This window comes from Grammomys surdaster, unplaced genomic scaffold (assembly GCF_004785775.1).
Source record: "Grammomys surdaster isolate TR1022 unplaced genomic scaffold, NIH_TR_1.0 126531, whole genome shotgun sequence".
NCBI lineage: Eukaryota > Metazoa > Chordata > Mammalia > Rodentia > Muridae > Grammomys > Grammomys surdaster.
The window spans coordinates 11,350,012-11,369,305 of record NW_021621323.1 but is presented as its reverse complement, the minus strand read 5'-3'; positions in this window follow the sequence as shown (position 1 = coordinate 11,369,305).

Below are 19,294 nucleotides of genomic sequence, written 5' to 3'. Positions count from 1 at the left end.
AAAGCACAGAGAGAGGAGAAAGATACACAGAGAAAGAGACAGAGAAAGAGGAGACAGAGAAGCTTGCCTGGCTGTGGCTAGGTAGCTGTTGAGCGGAGCCTAGAGGAAATGCTACCAATGGGAACACAGCAGCACAACTGCAAAGAAGTCCCCACCAACAACTTCAGGATTCTTTTCCCCAAACCTCCACATAAAAGAGCCCAGTCCACTTGATATCTTGATTTTGATCTTAGATTCCTTGAGAAATCTAACCAGTCTAGCTTTCAACAATGTAAGCAGAGATCATTTGCAGTACATAGAGAGACAGGTGTAGGCTATGCAGAAATACTTCCCTACTTTTCAGGATGGATTTGAACAGTCACAGACTATGTTATCTGTGGACGTCAAAGCAGATCTGTCATGTGTCCAGAGGGATGACTGGAGTTTAAAGCCATTATCTGAGGTAATTTGTTGTGACCATAGAAACACAATCCAGTGCTCCACAGCTACCAAGCAGATGTTCCTTCACCAGCCACTTCACTGAGTGTTTCCTATAAAGCAGTGGCGTTGGATTGCTCTGCAATGATGAACACTTAGCAATACGGAAGATCGTGTGGAAACTGACATCTAGTAAAGCGCATGGTCTTAGCACAGACCATTGAGAAGACAGCTCAATGCTGGCTAAGCAAGCACGAGGACCTGAGTTCAGATCCGCAGACCTCATGTAAAATCCAGCAATGGTGGCTTGTACCTAGAACCCAATGCTAAGAAGTGGACACTGTCAGGCCCAGAAGCTTGCTGGCCGTTTGTCTAGCTGAAAGTAAGAGATAGATAGATAGATAGATAGATAGATAGATAGATAGATAGATAGATAGAGGACAGAGACAGAGAGACAGAGACAGACAGAGAGACAGAGAGAAGGAGGGAGGGAGGGAGGGAGGGAGGGAGGGAGGGAGGGAGGGAGGGAGGGAGGGAGGGAGAGGGGAGGAAGAGGGAGAGAGAGAGATTCCTAGTGGTGACCTCCAGCCTCAATACAGATAAACACACATACATGCTACAATATACACACATACACACATACGTGCATACAAATGCACTCACAAGCACACACACACAAACAGAATAGGAATTTTCAGACTTTGTGGTGGCCCATGCACGTAAGCACAGAGCAGGTAAACTGAGTTTAAGGTCAGACTGGACTAATAGTGAGTTCAAACTGAGACTGAGCTAGACAGCAAGAATCTGTTTCAAAAACAAACTATAGCAGCAATAAAAAAAATCTTTAGGAAGTCATTAGTGTTGAACTTAACTCATTTTCCCTTTCTGGTTGTGCCACTGTGTTGCATAAGTCTGTGAGGCATGAACATAAAGCTACAGCAAACCTTTATCTTACTCTTTGACACACAGTACCTGATGTAGACTTCAGTTCCTGTGTGGATTTATGCTTTCTGTTCCTCAGAAAGGCTCTCTTGTGGCTGGTGTCGTCAGAGGAGGTCAAATAAAGCAATCAACCAGGATAACCACCTGACCTAAGCAAGTCCTCTATTCTTCTTTCTGTAGTGCTCACCCCGGACCACGTCTGAGGAAAGATCTGGCATCCCTACGGATGGCCCAGCTCTCCTTATCCATGTCTCTAGCAAAAGGGGAAGAGGCTAGATGTCCAGTCCCATGACAGAATGTTCCTAGTGATATACCTAATACCACAAGCAGACCAAAGTAAAAAGCCAGTCAGGGGAGGGAACTACGACACCAAGTAAAAACCCAGGGAGCCTTGCTGGACAGTAAAGTGTTAAAGGGCTCGGATGTGGCTCAGCATTGATATCTTTGGCATTTCTTACTCCTGCTCTCTCAATGACATCTTCAAGTAACACTGAACACTCTGCTTCTCCCTGTAGGGACTCCTTCCTTACTAGTTGGCAACTTGCAAAATGTTCCTATCTCACCTCAATTCTGCTGATGCTCGAAACAGAGGTCTCCAACCTCTCCTCGCCTTTAACCACATCATCTTAATTGCTGAGGCCCTTGGACATTGTTCTTTGAAGTCACAATTTTAAAAGTTGCTAAACATTTACTATGCAGTAATCAAGGTTTGCCTGGGTAATGATCAATCGTAGAGATAATGTTTAAATTGGAGGAGGAACCGTATGGGGGTATCCCAGGCACTAATAATAGAAGCTGGACTTTGACATCAGAGAGAATGAGAGTTCTATCTTGTCTAAACTACTGTTGTTCGGGTCCCTTCTGGTACTTACAGATGAATCTAATCACAGTTAAAATGTTAGTTTCCGTGGGCTGTAAAATAATGATGATTAGCATTAAATGATTATTTCTTTACAGTGAATGCTCCAGAATTGCTGTTTCATCTAATATGCACTGCAAATAGACAGATAATACCTTCGAATAAGGTCTTTCTAACATTGCCGTCCCCTAAAATGGTTTACTTTTTATGTCTGCTAAGAACTTGGAAAATCAAAACACCTACATGTATGACATTATGCAATTTTAGTTGATTAAAAGAATGATATTTCATTGATAATTCAGGCTCATCACCACTTTCACCAGGCCCTCAGCCCCTTAGTGTGAAATGATTTAAATTCCTTCCAAAAGTCAGATCCTCCTTACAGTTCCTGTCAGTTAAGTTTCTGTTCTCTATCGTGGGACTAAACACCCTCATTCTCTCAGTTACCTAAGACAGAATAACACCAAAGCTAGATTGTTCCCCTTCCTTACACCCATCCCTATGGGGACAGTCACTTGCTCCTGAGAATCCTACCTTCCTGGTATTGCCTAGAGCCACTTTGTACTTCCCTATGCCAGGCTTTCCTTCTGATGGAGCTTTAGCTAGAGCCACTTTGTACTTCCCTAGTTCAGGCTGTCTTTCTGACAGAGATCTAATTTGTTTAATCTCGCAATATTCCAGCAAGATCATCTGATACAGTCTATCTGCCCATGGTTTCAACCTACCCTTTGGGTGGGTACAACTCCTGTAGAACTGTAGAGATATTTCTTAATTACAGTTCTGAATATGTCGTTGATCTCACATTGAAACTCTCTGGTGACCTGACAGAGTATCCAGGAAAAACCTGAGCACCCTGAGTTTGCATGTGCAGCTGCCCCGCTATGTCCAGAAGATACTGTTTCCTTGCCGTTAGCCAGGGCCTCTGGCTCTTACATTCTTTCTGCCCCCTAATTGGAATGACCCTTGACCTTTAGGAGGAGAGGGTATGTAAAATTAATTATTTTAAACGTAAGTGTTATGATGAATTAATCCAGCAGCTGTATTTTGTTACCTTTGCTAATTCCCAATAACCACATGGAGAAACCAAGATTTATTTCAAGCTGTACCTCAATACTGAGCAGTTAAGTTTTACAATAACTCCTAAACTTATCTGGCTACTCCCAGCCCCATCCCAAGACACTTGCATATTATTATTGATCTGGCTCTTTGGGCTTCAGATATTTTTTCTCATGCTATCTTTTTGGACCCTCTCCTCCTCATGCCAATCTGATCCCTCTCCCTCTCTTCTCCCCCTGGCTGGTGGACATCCCATCCTATTCTGTATTCTGTCCAGCCATTAGGTGATCAGCATTTATTGACAAGGCAGAGAACAAGCATTACAAGGCTATATCCAGATTGAAACAAGATATGAGGACAGAGAAATCTGCATTTGAATAACACAAGGGTAACCTTTACACAGTGTATAAAAACATTATGCCTACAAGAGTGTGACAAAGATGTCCCATTTAAGGCTGAGCACTCTACCCGTCAGAGAATAAATTTTCTGATGCTCTGAATAAAGTTGCCTGTTACAAGAGACTCTAGCTCTTCTCATTTATTGACTCCATTTTCCCAGGTCCCACTGCGTCTAGAGTGGTGACTGGCAATGAAGTCCTATCCTTACTTAGCTGATAAACTATTGGCAAGCAATAGCTGCTGAGATGGGAAAAGTCATTTTTCCCTAAGAGTGTATGTAGCTTTTGGTAAATTGACCAAAATCCAGTGGGAGGTCAGACATCCAGAAATATATGGGTGGTAAAAAGTGGGTTTGACGAGGTTTTTGTGTGCTTTGTTGTTGTTTGTTTTGTTTTGTTTTTAAAGTGCACAAAGTTGAATAGACAGGGAAAAGGGAGTAGATCTGGAAGGAATATGATCAAGTTCTCTCTTTCTTTCTGTGTGTGTGTGTGTGTGTGTGTGTCCAAATCATTCAGGAACTACATTACTCATATTAAAGCAAGGGGAGAAAAAGCAGCCATTGCCTTAACTGATAGAATTCTATGATTGGGAGACAGTATAATAACAATTTTAGAAAAGCTTCTGGTCTTACTCTCACCTGTCTCCCTGACTTCCGCTGTGTGGACGATGATAGGTACCCTCACTCCACCCTATTGAGTACCTTCTTATCCCAACACATGTCATACACACATACAACAACTGTCCACAGCGTTTGGATGTATGCTTGAAAGTCCCTTTCACTTTCCTCTCCACTCTGTCTCTCTCTCTTCTTCTCTTCTTCCTCCAGGCACCTCCAGTCTCCTATCTAACTTAGATAGTTCAGCATCTGTGCCCCAATTCACCACTTAACCTTCTGTGAATATGTTGCTCTATCTAATCCCCTGGAACTCTTTGATTGACTGAGGCATCTCATTGCCATTAAATGAAGAGCGTCTTGGGGGATAAAAGCTTCCTCCCCAGCCCCTTTGAATTTCCTTGAGCATGACACAGTGTCTATAGTGGAGTAAGTGCTGACTCCAAATTGAGGAAAGAGCATGGAAGAAATTACAGAATCTGGAAGCTTCAAAGTTCAGTTTTCTGTCAGTCTCTGCAAGTATTTACAAAGTACTTACATTGAAAAGGCAGCCTTCAAGCCAAGTGCAAGGTCCAACGTCACTTTTACTTCATGCAGAACTGGTGCAGAACAAATTGTGTTGTTCTATTCTCCCGAGGAGAAGATGAACCTTCTTAGCTTCTTGGTTACATTTAAAACAAGGAAGTGTTTCAATAGAACAGATATGACATGAGACATTTCCTACCAGCTACTTCCTATATGATGGTGTCAACCAACCCAGTGGATCTCTCAGATTGCTCCCAGGTTAGCCACTGGACAGCCACTACCAACCAAGCCAGCATTCACCATCCCTGACCAGTCTAGAGCAAATGGATATGTATGAAACAGACAGATGTAACTACTCGAGGGAGGCAAATGATTCCTTCTAGCTTGGAAGAACTTGCACAGCCAAGCAGGAACATAATAGCAAGAGCCTTCTGGTCTCAGAATCCCTTCCTGCTTCCTCCCGGAAGTGTTTTCCCAGTTCTCAATACCCGACTTCAGTGGTGCAGACTGGTTTTCAGCCAGGTAGTAAGCATCAGATCAAAGCTGATTTAAATTTAATATTTCTGTTATTTTACAACCAGAGGTTATGAGTCAGTCCAGCTCTAGTGGAAGCAATCGGGGAGGTTGAGTTTAGAAGCTGCTAACCATTGTGCCGAAGGATAGATCTGCAACAGGAAGGAATTGTAATGAGAAATAAATAAGAAATCTTATAGCTTACAAGCAGTGAAGACCTACCCACATGCCTGCTGTCGGCTCCTCTCACAGGCAACAACAATAGCTTTCCAATAATGCCTCAATGATCCCTACGTTGATCCCAATGCTGGCTAGTCAACTGTAAACCAGAGTTGTAATTCAAAACTATAAAATCCCAACACCACAGAAATCGGAGAGCCCACAAACACTTATCCAAGAAATTGTGGCTATGTGTCTGTAATAAGTAGTAGTATAAACCATTGGTAAGCAACAGTCTTTTCTTTGCCATAGCAAACCAATAAAACACAAATAGATACGTTAACGTTTTATAACAATTCTTACAGAACTCTTTTGTCTCCTCAGGCCAGCTCTAGCAAGAAGGGGAAAGGAGTTCTGTAGTAGGAGCTGAGTGACACAAATTTAATAATTGTGTCACCACTAATTAGCTGTGCAACCATTCACCACACAGTCTTCAAATGTGCCAGCTTCTAAAGCAAGCAAATAACCAAGAGATATGATTATGTAATTCATAACAGCATGTAAATGGTTAATAAGCCATTGAAATGCTCCCGACTGCACTTATCATTAAAGACATGCTAATTAAAGTGAGATATAATTTCTATCTATTACATCACCAATGACTTTTAATGCCAAGAACATATGACATCAAAAGTTATCATACTTTGATCATACCAGATTTCTGGAAGCATCGTGAAATGTAACTACATTGTGTTTTGTTTCCTTCAGTCTAGAAATCCTACTATAAATGACTTATCCTAAAAATAAATAAATAAACAAACAGGCATTCAAAGATCTTTGTGCTCATCGTCGAGCATGTGTGGCGGCCAGAGGACAACTTGATAGTCAGTTCATTCCTTCTACCATATGTCCTCCAGGTACCAAACCTAGATCCTCAGGGTTGGCGAGAAGCAACCTTAGCTGCTGAGTCAGCTTGCTGAACACCCTTTTCTCTGTTTACAATAGGTTTGGGGTGATAGGACAGCTAACTTTGTCTTCTCCTTTAAATGTCCTATATTTCCATTTGTTTCTCTTCTTACATTTGTCTAATTTTATTTTTGCATTTGTCTTTATTTTGTTCCAGATCTTTTTTTGTCTCTTGCTCCTTTCTGTCCCTTTATAACACTGGTCTCCAGCTCTCCTCCTCCTCGTCCTCGTCCTCCTCGTCCTCCTCCTCCTCCTCCTTCTCCTCCTCCCTGTTCTTTTTATTTTTTTTAAGATCTATTTTTATTTTACGTATATGAGAACACTGTAGCTGTCTTCAGATACCAAAAGAGGGCATCAGATTCCATTACAGATGGTTGTGAGACCCCATGCAGTTTCTGGGAATTGAACTCAGGACCCCTGGAAGAAGAGTCAGTGCTCTTAATCGCTGAGCCACCTCTCCAGCCCTCCTCCCTGTTCTTATATTTAACTTTATTTCACCTTTATTTTTTCTTTTCCTTGCGAGTTCGTTTTTGTGTATGTGTTACTGAGGACTAAACCTAACCTGTTGCACTTGCAAAGTGGACGCTCCGCCACTGACTCTATCCTCAGCCGTCACTTTTAGTTGTGTTTGTTTTATTTGCAGCAGTAAGTGCTGTCTTAGGGTTTCTATTGCTGTGATAAGACACCATGACCAAGACAACTTGGGGAGCATAAGGGATTATTTGGCTTACACTTGCACATTGAAGCCCATCCCTGAAGGAAGTCAGAACAGGAACTCAACCAGGACTTGCTCACTCTGCTTCCATATAGAATCCAGGACCTCCAGCCCAAGGGCGTGCTTACCCATAATGGGCTGGGCCTTCCTTATCAGTCGCTAATGAAGAAAATGCCCCACAAGCTTGATTATAGTCTTATCTTATGGAAACATTTTCTTACTTGAGGTTCTCTCCTCTCAGACGACTTTAGCATTAGTCAAATTGACACAAAAACTACTCAGCGTGGGTACTAAACCCACCACTTCCTTTATTTTATTCAACTATTTTATATTAACCATAAATACTTTTTAACTTCATGATATAACCTACATTATTCTTTTTCAACTGGCTTTATACAATTTCCATATCTTGTTTTATTAAGTGTATTTCCATTGTATCCTTTCAAGTTGCTGTTGCTGGTGTTGTTAGAGCAGTTTGTTTATGTCCCCCGCCCCCAGTGGAGCAGATTTCTCAAGAACATTCCCAAATAAAATCAGAAAAACATTCAAACTAATAGATGCCCAAACTGTGTGTGCGTGTGTGTGTGTGTATATATATATATACATACATATACACATATACATATGTATATATATATGTGTATATATATATATATATATATATATATATATATATATATAATAAAAACATGAACCCGGTACCTCCAAAAGATAATAGCACATCAACTACCGAATCCAAAGATACTCAAATGATTAATGATGAGCAGAATTCAAAGATCTATCTGTGGGACAGTAAAATCATGCCAGGAAGCTTGGTGGGTAGAGCGGGTTGAGACCTGGGAGACTCGGTGGGCACACACCTGAGACTTAGGTAACTCGAAGCTCCCTACCAGACTCCTGGCCTGGAACTCGTGCCATGCTCCCTACATAAAGAAATGTGACCTGTGGTCATGTAGGCCCAGAACAGAGTTCTTCATGCTAATGAAGTCCCTAGGGGGCCTGAGGGCCTAGCCAATAAGCTTCCCTTCCCAGACATTCCTCCCCGCCAAAGGTATTTAATCTTAGGCCCATTCTGAGAAGTTGGGTATGTATGCACCCATTTCCCACCATGAATAGCCAATAAACAATATGGTTAAACAGGGACTGTTGCTTTCATCAAGATCCACCATAGCCTTTGTCTACAGACCCCCACAGCATGCCTCTCCCATAGAAGGCGAATCTGAGCTCCCAGACAACCTCTGCTAAACTAAGTACAATCACCACCACGGAGCTAAGCTGGAGCTCCCGCTGAACTGCAGTCTCCTCCCTGAGGGTCCCAACTCCATTCTTGGCTCTTCCATGATTCCCAAGGGCATTTGGATTTCCAGAGTCCGAGAACCCCATGTCCCTGACCTCATTGTAGACCCGGGGACCCCCGAACCAGCTCTGGCTTTCCCGCATCTCATACTGCGCTTTCCTGCTCCTCCCCCAACCCCCCTGCCCTGGAGCAGTGTCTCCCCCAGCAGCTTCATGAGCTAAGCACACTCAAACTCCCTGCATTCCACCTCCCAAGCAGCCATGTCCTGTGGCGAGGCAGAATGCAGACCCGTATCTACCTAAGAAGAATCCATGATGAGAAAGAGGAGACAAACAAAAAGATAAATGAAGTAAGGAAATCAAAATCAATTCAGGACTCAGAGAAAGCCATCTGGGGGCTCGCCCATCAATATGAGGCACAGGCAGGAAGGGAACACCCAGAGGCCCATCCATACCCCACCCCCATGGCCTACCAACAGCGGGAGCCACTAGGATGTTCGAGTATATGGTAAACAGAGAGAAGTAGAAGGGTCTGAGCACTATGAAGAGAGGCAGAACTGGAGATGCGAGGGTGAGAAGGAATAGCCTATTATGAGCAGCCTGCCCATGGAGAAGTCCTGACCATGCTGTCTCAAGGGCCAAGTCTGGGTCTGTAGCTATACAGAAGTAGGGGGTCTCTGTTGATATCTGTGGCACGTATTACTACCAACGTCTATGTGGACATCCCTGGTCTGGGGTGCCTCCTGGGACCATATTGATGTCCAAGGGCTATACAGAACTGGCCCTGCCCCTCCCCATCCCTAGCTGTAGCGCTTGGGAGAGAAAGAGAGCTGGTCTTGACCCTTGCTAGCTGCATTAGTGGTTGAGCTAGCCAGGGCAGTGCTGGAGAGCTCACCCTGATGTCATGGGTGCAGGAGAGCTGGCTAGCTGACCAACTACCACCCAGGCCCAGATCCAGGTTTTGAGTCAGCCCATCCCAACATGGACCCCATCTATGACCTGCTGGAGCATCTGAAAGGACCAGTCCTGCCAATTCAAAGCTGCAGGATCTCCATGACACAGGACAACAGCAGGGTATCAGAGAGGAGTCCCAGTGAGGATCCAGTATTGATAGTGTAGCAGAAGCCAGAGGCCTTGAACTGGACCAATGACTCATTGCAATAAACATTTGCAAATAAAGCTGTGTGGACAAAAAGATGTACTGTGGGACACGCTGTGATACACTACAGCTTATACAAGATGTTTTTGTTGTTTTGATTTTTGTTTTGGTTTTATTTGTTTTTTGGGGGGCAGGGGTTGCAAGGGCAGAGAGCAGATATAAAGGGAAGCAGAGATGAGTGGGATTGGGGTGCGTGATGTGAAATTCACACAGAATCAATAACAATTTTTAAATTGTCATCTGGGAATAGGCAGAGATGGTATAGGCAACCGAACTGAAGCGGAAAGAAAGCCTGTGATCTGCAGGGGAATCGACAGCTAAGCTGACTTTCTCAATGACAAGTGAGCACAGGTTAATAACATCTGCCCTGGACTCAGCTGATTAGGCCTCGTTAACTGATGGAGAGAAGACATCAGATAGAACAAGGGTCAAGGCTGTAGCTGCAAGGTTGTTCTAAGTTAGGTTTGCTTCTCCCCTCGAGAGCTGAGTGTAATTATCCAGAAAGGCGAACAAAGGCTCCTGTTGACAGTCCCTCAGCTTCAGTTAATAACATCAGCCTTCAACACAGCTGATTAAGCTCATTATTTCACAAAGGAACCATTATAAGGCTGGTAGCCAGATACTTGTTACCTATTTTAGAGTTTAGGACATTGAAGCTCAGAAATGTTAGGAGTCTTGCTCATCTGAAGGTCAGAACTCAGTGAAATCAGATTCCAAACCCATGTGTTGTATCTATACAGTAGCGTATTACCATCCGTCAGGAAAGAGGATTGTGGTGTGCCAGCCACAAAGTAGATGAATTAGCCAGCAAAAGTGAAGGAAAGCAATTAAAAGGTAAAGTTTGCCACCCCTGTCCCCGACCTGCTTTTATCGGGGATAGTACAGCAAGGTTTTGCCCACATTTAGGATGGATCTTCCCATTTAAAATAACTTGATTTAAAAAAATAATAAATTCCTTTACAGGTATGCTGTGGTGGTATGAATAAGCTTGGCCCATGGGAAATGGCACTATTAGGAGGTGTGGCCATGTTGAAGGAAGTGTGTCACTGTGTAGGTGGGCTTTGAGGTCCTATGCTCAGGCTCCTCCCAGTGCAGAAGAGACTCCTGGCTGCCTGAGAGACAGTCTTCTCCTGGCTGCCTTATAATCAAGATGCGGGACTCTCAGCTCCTCTAACACCATGCCTGCCTGGACACTGCCATGTTTCCTGCCATGATGATAATGGACTAGCATTCTGGACCTGTAAGCCAGCCCCAATTAACCGTGGTCCTTTATAAGAGTTGCTTTGGTCATGGAGTCTCTTCACAGCAATGGCAACCCTAACTAAGACATATGCCAAGTAGTTGATTACATATCCAGTCAAATTGACCACCAAGATTACCCGTCCCACGTTTCTTGATGTTATGCTTAATTTCTAAATGAAAAAAGGAGGGGTACATTTCACATTCAAATTACGATACAAGGTTCATTTCCTTATTATATAAGAATTTCTGTGAATCAGTGAGAGGAAGCCAATGAGCCTCTAGAAAACTCTACAAGAATCTGAATAGACATACACAAAAAGACCTATAAATGACTTTTACGTCAAAAGTTCTTAGTGTGCTCCCTACTTAGAGGTAGTACAAAATGAAGCTGTTACAAAATACAAATTCCCCTATTCTGCTGTATTACTGTTTTAAAACTTTAAAATTTACTTGGAGAAAATAACATCAAACAAATACAAGAAATTATAAGAATATGAACCAACAAAACCACTGTGATGTATTTAAGTATAAACGCTTTAGGTACAGTTGGGGTATAGGCTGCTATAAAATTGCTGTGTAATTTGTGGGGAAATATTACTTTGTTAACTGACAGTAACTGCAGTAAGTTTAAAGTGGGAAAATAAGCTCTTTTTGTATGATCCGGTTCTCATAAAAATGTTTTTAATTAGTGCCACAAACTCCAGTTATACAACCTGATATAGTTTCAGAAACAAAAGCAAGGATTCTCACTAAGGTTTAGGAAATGTGACCCAGTTTATGGAGGAAGAAGCTTCTTTACAGAGTAAGTGGAGGAAAAGTCTTTGGCGTCCCATGTGGCTGCATTTTAATTCTTTCTGAGGAGACAGTGAGTTGGATTCCTTAACAAACCTCTGACCTTTCATTCTTCTATTGTAAAATGAGGCAATAACTTCTTCCCACAGTTTGGGGCCATGAGGCTGGCATGAATCCCTGCAGAGAATCTGTGCTTGATTTGGGCCAATTCTCTTCTGCTTTCTCCTCCTCTCTCCTGATGCTTAAGAGAAGAAATAATAAGATCCTTAGCAGGGCTAAAGGAATGGAGTCCAGGAAGGTCCCATGGCACCTTGAAGGGAGGCCAACTGAGGGACCTCCTCTGAAAACCAGAGCAAGAGCCATGGCTAAGAGTCTAGTCGCAGGTACTGGAGCTTCATCGGGGCCAAGTAGATCAGAAGGGTCATGAGTCACTCCAGAGATCAAGATGTGCAGTTCTCAGGCAATGGGCTATAAACCTGAGGGGATAGTGGAGGGTGCTTACCAGCTTTGTTTCTTAGCTAGGGGAAACTGTTCTTAGAGGCCCTGGTGAACTCAAAGGAAGGCAGCTTGGTGCCAAGTGAGAGGCTAGTCTGCCGCACCCCCATTCCCCTCTTCTTCTCCCCATCCCCCATGAGGCAACATCTGTAAAAGGCCAGCAATCTTATCTCACAGCTGCTGAGGGACAGAACAGAGAAGAATGATTATTCCTCTCTCGAGCTGAGGCCAAGCTATGAGGAGACCCCTGTGACCTATACATGAGCTAATTGGAAAGTTGTTTCTTAGGAAATTAGGTAAGTTGGGAGGTCTCTGAGAAGAAACAAGAAGTTCTATCCTGGCCCATGGCTGGCCCACACTACAACGAGAAATAGGCGCTCTGATTCCACCCTTGCCCCCTTCTGTCTCTCATCATGGCGTTTACTCCCTTTCTGTGCGCTTAAAGCTACCTCCTCCTTTAAGTTCAATACAATGATGCTACCTCCTATCTACCCACCGGCATGAACATCTTTTTTATGTTTTTTCAAAAAATGTAAGATGAATTTTTTGTAAGATGAATTTTTTTTGAATACTTAATCTTTACACAAAATCACAGAAATGCACATTTAAACAGAAAGCTGTTTTAACCTATCAGATTATCAAAGCTGAGTAACGTTGTTAATACAACGGTATGTGAAGACAGAGTAGTCCTTTACAATGTTTCATTAATGTCACTGAACTAAACTTTGAAGCAAACCCCTCTGAGAGAAATCCAGAAACACAAACCAGTTAGGCGGCTTGCAGAGCTCCTCTCCCTCTGCTCCCCCAGATCCAGTCCTCATCTCTAGCTCTGCAGCAGAACACCTATGGCAGCCTTCCTTCCCCCTCCCCAGACCTCACCCCCAGCTCCCATTTTCTAGGGATTCTACAGATCTTGGTTTTGGAACCTTCTAACCTCCCTCACCCAACTCATTGCTTTGTTCCAGCCCCTCCCCCCAGCAGGACTCCAGCCCCCCATCCCCTCCCCTCCACAGCTAACACAAGGACTGCCCCTCTCAACACAATAAGCAGACAGAAGGCAGATCAACACCACTCCCTTTGCCCCTCCAGTTCCAACCCACCAGTCTCATCCTCCGCTCTAGAGCAGAAAAGCTGCTGTGACTTTCCCTTTCCTCTCTGACCCCATCCCCAAATCATCACAAAGCCCTTCTCCCCTAAACTTCCTTCCCCAAATTCATTCCAGGGTCCCAGCCTCCAGCACCAGCACACACTAGGTGAGCAGGCCAGGAAAGGGGACAACACATAGCCACCACACTCCCTGAAAATCCAGAGAAGAAACAGAAACTAAGGGACAAAACATCCACCCAACAAAGACAAGTCCAGAAATCAGCACCTAGATCATAATCATCCCATACCCAGATGTCTAGATGTCACTGTGAAAACACAGTCCCCACCAGAGCCCAGCTCTCCCACCCAAGCAGGTCCTGAATATCTCCACAAAGCTGGAGCAAAAGGAAAAGACCTTACAGCCACCTGGATGAAGAAGCTAGAGGTCTTTAAAAAGGAAATGAATAAAAGCCCCTCATGGACATCACACTTAGTGGAAGGAAACAAATAAAGCTTTTGACCTGAAAATGGAAGTAGAATCAACAAAGGAAACACGAATTGAGGAAATTCTGGAAATGAAAACTTCAGGAATTCAAACAGGTACCACGGATGTAAACTTCACCAACAGAATACAAGAGATGGAAGAGAGAATCTCAGGCTTTGAAGGTACGATAAAAGTCATGGATACATGAGGCAAGGAAAATGTAAAATCTGAAAAACTTCTGACATAAAACATCCAAGAAATATGGGGCAATGTAAAAAGATCAAACTTAAGAAGCATAGACATAGAGGAAGGAGAATTCCAGCTTTAAGACCTCAACATAAAACCAGAAACACTGAAGCTCAGAAAGGAGAAAGTGGTAGCCTTGGCACAGGAGACAACTTTCTCAACAGAACACGATCGATCAAAAATTAATAAATGGGACCTCATGAAATTGAAAAGCTTCTGTAAGGCAAAGGACAGCATCACTTGGGCAAGGTTGAAGCCTACAAAATGGGAAAAGACATTTACCAATTCCAAATCCAATAGAGAGCTAATATTCAAAATATATAAGGAATTCAAGAAACTAGAAATCATACAACCAAATAAACCAGTTTAAAATGGGACACAAATCTGAACAGAGAATTCTCCATCAAAACTCAAATGGATGGGAAACACTTAAAGAAATAGTCAATATTCAATATCCTTAGCTATCAGAAAAACGCAAATCAAAACAACTTTGAGATTTGATCTTACACCTGTCAAAATGGCTAAGATCAATAACACAGGTGACAGCTCATGCTGGTGAGGGTATGACATAAGGAGGGCCCTCATCCATGGCTAATGGGAGTGAGAACTTGTACAGCCACTACAGAAATCCGTGTGACCTTTCTTCAGAAGGTTGGGAACTGATCTACCTCCAGGCCCAGCTATACTACTCTTGGCCATGTACCCAAAGGACACTCCATTCTACCACAGGGACATTTGCTCAACCATGTTCATTGCTTCTTTGTTCATAATAGCCAGAAACTGGAAACGATCTAGATGTCCCTCAGTAGAAAAATAGATAAGGAAAATATGGTACATTTACACAATGAAGCATTTGTTAAAAATGTTAAAAACTCAGCTGTTGTTAAAAAAAAATGACATCCTAAAATTTACAGGCAAATGGAGAGAACTATAAAACAAACAAACAAACAAACAAACAAACAAAAAACCACCCTGAGTCAGGTAATCCAGACTCAGAAAGACAAATATGCTATGTATTTGCTTATTATATGTGGATATTGGCCATTAAGAATATGACAACCAAGTTACAAATCTACAGACTCAGAGAGTTTAGGTATAGAGGAAGGGTCTAAGGTGGATACATGGATCTCCCTGGGAGGGGAAACAATTTTGCAGGTGGACTGGGTATGAGGGTGGAGACAGGAATGGGAGAGTTGAGTAGGGAAGATAAGGGGAAATAGAGGGTAGAGGGAGAGAATTCTGAAACGGAGATATGGAATTGAGAGGCATTTGAGGGGTGATATGGAAATCCAGTGTAAATGGAAATCTCCTAAGCCATATGAAGGTCATCCTAATAAGGTCCCCCTGATAAATGGGGATACGGAGTCCCAACTGTCCATCTCTTGTTACCAAATGAGCTTTCCAGTACTGGGACTGGGCTGTATTCAATTGAGTTTTTGAGCAACTGGGTCCAATAGAAATCCCCAAACAACCCAGGCTGTTGCTAAGACAAAGAGTTGCTCTCTGCAGACAGCAGGGGGTGGGGGGACCCACTCCCAAAGACAACACCTACACAATTCATTGAACATGGAAAAGATTAGCTAGTGTTTATATGAAGCCTTCGAGCCTTTGTTGTGGAAAGGTACTCTGCAAACTACCAAAAGAGAAATGTAAACACCAATCCAGCCACAAAATCTTTGACCTACAATCTGTCCTGCCTGCAGGATATGACAGCACAGTGGTTCTCAACCTATGGGTCACAAACCCTTTGGGGTCACCTAAGACTATAGGAAAATACAGATATCTATATTGTGAGTCATAACAGTAGAAAAATTACAGTTATGAAGTAGAAATGAAAATAATTTTATGGTTGGGGGTCACCACAACTGTATTAAAGGACCGCAGTGTTAGGAAGGTTAAGAACCACTGTGCTGGCTGTGACGAAGAGCCTATGAGAGTAGCAAGCAAATACCTGCTATGCAAGATGTCTGATATGTGACCCAGGACAGGGTGGTTCGACCCCCAAAGGGGTCAAGACCCTCAGGTTGAGAACCACTGCCCTGGTAGTTCACTTTAATTTCCTTTTAGTTTCTTCTCTGTTGTTGAGTTCTAATTTTATCTACCAATTTGGTGAAGACAATTTTCCCATGCTTGCTTCTCAAACCGATTGCCATATTCCTTTGAGAATATTTTAGCTTCCTTTTATTTATTTTTTTTTCTTCTTAACATATAAAGTCTTCCTTCAAGCAGAAGGCCAGTGACTGTTCACCTATATTTTTGTCAGGAATGTTTGATTGCAACACGTCACCCTCCCTGGAATCCACTTTGGTGTGAAATGGGGATTATAGTTTCAATCACTGTTTTGCCAGTAGCTCATCTTAGAAGAGCTCTCCTTCCCAGGGGCCACAGCTATGCTATGCTACACTATGCTAGCTGAACAGTTTCCTCAGGGCAAAAGTCATGGTTTAGTTTGAGGAGAGAAGGGTTGGTTAGTCAGGACTGAGGAATCCAGAAAACTTTATGATAGATAGGGTGTTTCAGAGTGAGACAAATATTTTATACACATTTGGACCCAGCCATACAGATGACCTGAAGGGAGACAGGGAGCAGCCTGGCTAAACAACATCCCGACAGTGTTAAATGAAAGAACTAATTGGGGAAAGGTCATTTCCTTAACCATGTACGTCAAAATGACAGTCTGACGTTTTCTGGGAAAGGGGCCACAGAACTATTCACAGGCAAGTGAGCTGACAGCTCAGAAGGGAGGCTTGGAAGGGCAGCTTAGCCACGAAGAACAAAATGTGAAGTGTTGTTAACAAGTGACAAGGTGGAGATTCTAATGCTCTTTCTGCTCCTTAAAATCCAAATGCCCTTTTAAAATGTACCCGATCAAACTGTCGTTTTCTAACAGGCACAAGAAAATACCCGACCTTCCATTTGGCTGACAATTGGGAAGTGCCACACAAATGGAAGGATTTTGGCCCTCCCGGAGTGGGTGGCTCCCAATCAAAGCAGTTTTCCCACAAACTGGAGTGCTGAGGTGGAGAGTAGAGACGGTGGAAAGTGGAGGTAGAGTTGGAGAGTGGGGCAGAGCTGGAGAGTGGGGGGAGGGGGAGGGGGAGAGTGGGGATGGAGCTGGAGAGTTGGGGACAGAGCAGGAGAGTGGAGACAAAGCTGGAGAGTGGGGCGGAGCTGGAGAGTGGAGACAAAGCTGGAGAGTGGGGCGGAGCTGGAGAGTGGGGACAAAGCTGGAGAGTGGAGACAAAGCTGGAGAGTGGGGCGGAGCTGGGGAGTGGGGGCGGAGTTGGAGAGTGGGGTTGGGGACGGAGGTGAGAGTGGGGATCAGAGGTCCACCAGCTGCAGACTGGAGACAGGTCAGGGAGTGGATGCTCTGCCCACTTCTGGACAATAGAACCGATCAAAAGGAAATAAGCAAAGCCCTGTAGACACTGTTGAGAATGTTACGTCTGTGATTTCCTCCGTAACGAGAAGGGAACATTTTTGGGCGCGGTGGGAGGAGCATGGACTTCGGAATCAAGCCAGGATCTGGATCCTGACTCTGCTCTGTGAGACCTGAAGCACACTTATTAACTTCTCAGGAACTTCAGTTACATGTCACACAATGGGGAGAAAGTAGCACCTTGGTCAGAGAGCGAACTAGATCAGGATGCTTGTAAAGGACCCAGAGGAAAGCCTAGGGCCATGTGAGTGGTAGTTCATCACTCTTTGCCATTTCTTTTCTTTCCTTTTTCTTTTTTTTCTGGTTTTTTTTAAGACAGGGTTTTTCTGTGTAGCCCAGGCTGGCCTCGAACTCAGAAATCTCCCTGCCTCTGCCTCCCAAGTGCTGGGATTAAAGACGTGCACCACGACTGCCCGGCCAATCTCTTCTGTTTTCCCTTCTCTGTTTCTAAACAACGGGTTTACTTTGATGTCAATATATAAATGGATTTGATAACTATAAATAAGAAGTCTCAAAAGAGTATGGAGAGCCCCTCCTCTCCTTTTTTCTTTGGCCATGCTTGTGGTTTGAACCTCCTATTATAGAAGTTTTGAGGGGTGTTCTTAAGAATCCTGGAGAGTCTCTTAGTTGTTAGTGAGTGTAGCTTGGGAAGCTAGGGACCCAGAAAATTCATCAAAACCACCCTAAGGCAGTAGCTTTCAGCTTCACACACCACAGAGGGTGAGTTTTAGAGGGCTTACCATAGACAGCAGCTAAGAGAAAATTGGAGAAATGAGAGATCCCGTTAGTAGGAGAATGTCGGAGGCAACAGGTCCTGGGCCTTCCTAAGGCTATGACCTTTCAATACAGTTCCCCATGCTGGGTGAACACAACCATAAAATTATTTTTGTTGCTACTTCGTAACTAAACATGTGCTACTGTTATGAATTGTAACGTAAATATCTGTGTTCTCTGCCTCTACCCATAGGTGGAGAACCACTGACATTGGATAATATTGAGACGCTAGTCTGGGAACCCTTTAAAGAACTTTGGCAGAAACTGGAGTGAGACATGGTGCAGAGCCAGTCAGTCGGTCTAGTTGATCAACTGGGAGGCACACAAAAGACTTCTCTAATTTTGTCACATCCTCATCTACAGCTTGTAGGCAAACATAGGAGATAACAAGGAATCCGAAAGACAGACTTCTCTTCTGGCATTCCTGACCTCCAGCAAGGAAATCCTCAACTATTGCTGTGGGGTTCCTGCCCTACCTGACCAGTTTCTATCTCCTGTTCTCACCATCAGAGCCTCAGACACATTAGGAAAGAACTCTACGACTGAGCCAGCCACTCACCCTCTACACACTGTTAGCATTCATGGATGGACCATTTCTATCGTGTCTTGTGAATTATAGTATGTTTAACCGCATCTCTGGCTTCTGCCTAGTGGATTCCTACAATACCTACTGAAGGTACTCTGGCCAGCCCAGGTCTGACAAACATGGCTCTGGCAGGCCTTACCTTTTCCCCTCAGTCCCTCTGCTTTGAAAAAAAAAAAAAAGCCCATTAGATTACATTACTAGAGTTAGCCACCAAGGTCTATTCCCTTATTTGGCCATTTCCTCTTCCTGAGGCTGGCTCACCAAGGTCCAGCTATCAAAGTATTGAACTCCAGCAATCAAAAGCCCCCTTTGGCTCATCTAATTAACATGCCCAACCAAAATATACCATCACATCCTAGCCCACTCTAACAGAGACTTTTTTTTTCTCTTCTTAAAAATTATACCTACAAGGTCATTTGCTGATGGTTTTCTGCATGAGACAGAAAGCAGCCACTTTAACTTTTCTTCTCTTGTTTAATAAAGGATCTCTCTGAGAAAGAACGTGTTTGAGTGTGGTTTGGGGGGACAGGG